Source organism: Lucilia cuprina, chromosome 5 (genome assembly GCF_022045245.1).
Source record: "Lucilia cuprina isolate Lc7/37 chromosome 5, ASM2204524v1, whole genome shotgun sequence".
Lineage (NCBI taxonomy): Eukaryota > Metazoa > Arthropoda > Insecta > Diptera > Calliphoridae > Lucilia > Lucilia cuprina.
In genome coordinates, this window is record NC_060953.1 from 2,116,791 (window position 1) to 2,122,317 (window position 5,527).

The following is a 5,527-nucleotide window of genomic DNA, read 5'->3' on the forward strand; positions in this document are numbered from 1 at the left end:
ATACATTTAAAATTTCTGAAGTTTAATGGGAATTTTGTTTTCGTTATTAAGATAAGCAAAGCGACTGCCAACAAAACCAAACTCCCTTGATCTTGAGGAGTAAATAATTAATTAACCCAAAAAAAAGATATTATACCGGTATTATGTAATAAATTTATTTCAAAATTTCATTTTTTAGTAAATTCATCTCAAAAATGAGGTTAAATCACATTGTTGACTAAGTCACGGTTGTCACAGATCAATCACAATTTTGCTAAATCAATCACAATAGTAGTGAAATAAACATTTTTTTCTTGAAATTAAAGCAAAATTTTTGTTTTCCCTTTAAATCAGTTCTAAGTTCTAACTTTAAAAAATTCAACTTAAATATATTTACTATAGAAAATAAATCTTACTTTGCATGTCCCAAATACATAAAGAATACAAATTCAAACAATATTTTAATTGCCACGAACTATAAATAAAACTTCAAACTACTAGTAACAATTTTCGCTATATTATTTTTATACAAAAAAAAAAACTCTATAAAAACACTACATGCGGTAAATTAAAATAACAAGTCATAATAATCAACATCATTAAATATACATACAATCATATACAATAATAATAATGATGTTAAAACAAAAAACAAAACTACATGTATTTTATTTTAGAGAAAGAAATAAATTGCATGCAGCAAACAGATACATCCTTCATAAGAATAAAGTTTGTTTTGTTACAAAAAAAATCAAATACCTTTTTTTAAATTTCCTTGCCACATGTAATCAAAAACATTTTCATACTCGTCATTAGGTAAAATGTCAATAATTTTAAATTTAAATAATTATCTTGTTTGTAAAATTTACAGTCAAAAAAGAAGCATATTTAAAACTATGTCGTTTGTTTTTTATGCTATTGACAATAGACTGGACAAAAGTACACAAAGCCTAGCTTATAGTATAAACTTTAACAATGTCCAAACTATAGAATAGCCCACAATCCATACTAAAGACTATAGACTAGGATATAGTCAAAACTATAAAATAGACTATAGCTAATACTATAGACCAGACTAAAGACTATACAAAAGACAACACTATAAACTAGACTACATTCCAGACAAAGGACTAGACTATAGACCAGACTATAGACCAGACTATTGACCAGACTATTGACCAGTCTATAGACTTGACTATGGACTAGACTATAGAGTAAACTATAGACAAGACTACAAACTAAACTATAGGCTCGAGTATAGATTAAACTATAGACTAGACTACAGACTAAACTATAGACTAGACTGTATACTAGACTAGACAATTGACTATACTATAGACTCTACTATGGACAAGATTACAAACTTGAATGCATATAGATTAGACGAGACAATAAAGTAGACTATAGACTATACTATAGACTAGATATATAAACTAGATATATACACTAGACTATAGACTAGACTATACACTCGACTATAGACAAGACTATACACTCGACTATAGACAAGACTATAGACTAGACTATAGACTAGACTATAGACTAGACTATAGGCTAGACTATAGACTAGACTATAGACTAGACTATAGGCTAGACTATAGACTAGATTATAGACTAGACTATAGACTAGACTATAGACTAGACTATAGACTATAGATTATACACTAGATTATACACTATAGGTTAGATTATACACTAGACTATACACTAGGCTATAGACTAGACTATGGACTAGACTATACACTAGACTATAGACTAGACTACAGGCGAGACAATAGACTATACTATAGACTAATCTATAGACTAGACTATAGACTAAACAAAATACTGGACTATAAACTATAATATGGATGAACTATATTCTATACTATACACTCGATTATAGACTGTATATCAGACTATGGAGTACACTATAGTACAGAATATAGGCTAGAATAAAGACTGCACTACAGAGTCGGCGGTAAAAGTTGACTTCAGTTCAAATTGTAATTAAAAATATATAATCTGGACTGGACTAGGCATTAGTCAAGATTATATCGTTTGTTTACGGCATTGTAATCATTAAGTTTTTGGTTTTATTTTTAGAAAAAAAAGATATAATTTAATTAAATCACATTAAAATCTTAATAATCCAACCCAATATTTTATCTCAAACATTTCAAAAATTTCTAACTGGATTTCATTAAAATAACGGTATATTTTTTAAAAAAATAATTAATAAAAAAATATGAATACTAATACTAATTAGTGCTACATAAATTAATCCTCCGCCATAATTGTTCTCCTAACTAACAATTTATGTTTATTAATTATGTACTAGTTTATTTTTAAATATAATTTTTCGTTTATTTAAAAAAAAAAACTTATTCAAATTTTATTTAATACAAAAAAAAATAAAATTATGCCATTAAAATTGCATATAAATCTTTAAATTAAAAATATTTTAAATAAATTTTATCCAAAACCCCCATTGTACCTTGAACCTGTTTCTTAATGAAAATAAGAAAAGCATTATGAGGTTTTTAGTTGTCAAAGTCAAAAGATTTGTATGGAGCACTAATATTACTGCTGGACTGAACTACTACAACAAGTGACATTTGAAATTTATAATAAATATAAAAATTTTGTTATTTATTTGAATTTGTGTTATAATTTCAGTTAGTTTTCTATTCCTCTTTTTCTGTTATATGTATTTTTTTAAAGGGGTTTTGATAAATATCTACCAAAGAAATAAATATAATTTTAAGCGTTAGGAATAACAAACGTTTTGAATTTTTGACATTTTTGTTTAAACAAAGAGAACATTTAGTAGAAAATAAACGTGTTTAAATTAGTGTTAATAAAAACTCAGTTAAGAAGAAGAATAATAAAGTACTTTAGAAGAATTTTTAATGACCTGTTTTATGATGTATAGTACGATGATGACATCAAAACTTGTTAATATGATCGCCAAATCTTTTGAAGGAAAACGTGTCTATAGCGTGGAATAGAATTTTATTTCAGAGCTGGACTTTACTTTGAATTCTTGTCAAGACTATAGTCCTATATAAAGTCTGAATTACATTATAGTCTTAACTGTAGTCGAAATAAATTCTATTGACTAGAATATACAGACTATAGACAAGAATGTAATCTATTGTCTAATCTATAGTTTAGTCTATAGTCTAGTCTATAGTCTATAGTCTAGTCTATAGTCTATAGTCTAGTCTATAGTCTAGTCTATAGTCTAGTCTATAGTCTAGTCTATAGTCTAGTCTATAGTCTAGTCTATAGTCTTGTCTATAGTCTTGTCTATAGTCTAGTCTATAGTCTAGTCTATAGTCTAGTCTATAGTCTAGTCTATAGTCCAGTCTGTAGTCTAGTGTGGTCTATAGTATAGTCTATTTTGTAGTCTAGTCTATAGTCTGTCTATAGTCTAGTCTGTAGTCTAGTCTGTAGTCTAGTCTGTAGTCTAGTCTATAGTCTAGTCTATAGTCTAGTCTATAGTCTAGTCTGTAGTCTAGTCTATAGCCCAGTCTATAGTCCAGTCTATAGTCTAATCTATAGTCTAGTCTGTAGTCTAGTCTATAGTCTAGTCTATAGTCTAGTCTATAGTCTAGTCTATAGTCTAGTCTGTAGTCTAGTCTATAGCCCAGTCTATAGTCCAGTCTATAGTCTAGTGTGGTCTATAGTATAGTCTATTTTATAGTCTAGTCTATAGTCTAGTCTGTAGTCTAGTCTATAGTCTAGTCTATAGTCTAGTCTATAGTCTAGTCTATAGTCTAGTCAATAGTCTAGTCTATAGTCTAGTCAATAGTCTAGTTCATAGTCTATAGTGAATTCTATAGTCTAGTCTATAGTTTAGTCTATAGTCTAGCCTATAGGTTAGTTAGTCTGTAGTTTAGTGTAAAGTCTTATCTGATCTGTAGTGCAATCTATAGTCTAGTCTGTCCATAGTATAGTCTATAATCTTATCTACTAGTCTAGTATACACTCTAGTCTATTAGACTATATTCTATAGTCTAGTTTTATGCCTAGTCTATATTCTACTTTATAGTAAAGAAAATTTCTTCAAGTGTATCCGGTCACATTAAACCAACTTTTAGTATAAGAGTTTTCCATAGTTAAATTTACCCTAGATGAGAGTTCTTAGAGAATAAACCTTTTTACCTCTCTTTTTCATACAAACAACACTCTAATTCTCCTGCCTGCTAAAGCTTTTAGCAGCAATTATTTTGTCTGCAGACAAAACAAATTATCCTGGGTCAATACAAAAATAAAAAAGGAATTGTTATTCATGCTTAAGAAAAACAGAAAGTATATTCCGAGAAAATATTTGTAATTTTAATGAAATACTTAGAACGAAATTAAAAAAAAAAAAATCTAAAACAAAAATATAATTTTTACAAATAAAAACATTGAATAGAACTCTGCTATAAGGATTATTGAAAATAGATTTCTATATAAAAAAACAGGGAATTGTAATTTGTTGATATGTTTACGTTTAGCCTTGTAACAGGTTGCTGTATAACCTTCTCTCTAGCCTTTAGTTTTTTTTGCTGTTGTGTGTTTTTGGAATACACACAGAGCGTTTTCTAGTATTAAAGTAAAACCTCCTGTATGTCCTTTGTTTATCCCTCTTGTTATGTTATTATGATAAGTTTAACTAAAAAAATTCTCTCACAGCAATAAATACCCACTCTTTTTTGCTTTTTGTTGAGCCTTTTTAACCTGAAGACTACTGAGTGAGTCGAAAACTATTTACATACATTTACCACACGTAAATGTAGTTGTAATGGAATAGAATTTGTTAGAAGTATGAGTTTAGTTTAGCCTCTGGCTATTAAACCTGCCTGACGTTGGGCCAAAGTGTCAGTTTGAAAGCAGTGTCGATTGTTTCATGTGTTTTCCTTCTTTCTATTTGGATTTTTTTTGTTTTTTGTTGTTATTTTGCGCATTGGCCAGGTGTACTAGTAGTACATTGTTATATGTATTTCTATACTGACATTGGGGTTTGTTTGTTAGCCTTGTAAGTTTCAATATAAAATATACAAATATATTAACATGAAGAAAATGTTGGATATTCATATATTATTTTTTTCTTTCTTTTTTTTGGGGAATATATAGCGTATAAACAATTTAGAAATGTTGCGTTGGTAGACACCGGAAGTAAAAAAATACTACAATTTGAAAAAAAAAGTTTGCATTGAAATGTTAAGCCTTTAGGGGGTGGGTGGCAAACAAACAATGGATGTTGTATTTAAAATAACTTTTTTTTTCAAATGGTAATGCAAAAAATATTTATATATATGTTCTACAGGTTTAAATTGTCTTCTATATAGAATTGTTTACTTAAAGATTGTTTAATAAAGAGTTACTATTAAACATTTTAATTTAGAATTTAAACCACAATGAAACTAATCATAGCTTGTAGTCTCGTCTATATTCCTGTCAATAGCCAAGTATAGTCTATATTCTAGTCTATAGTCTAGTCTATAGTCTAGTCTATAGTCTAGTCTATAGTCTAGTCTATAGTCTAGTCTATAGTCTAGTCTATAGTCTAGTCTAT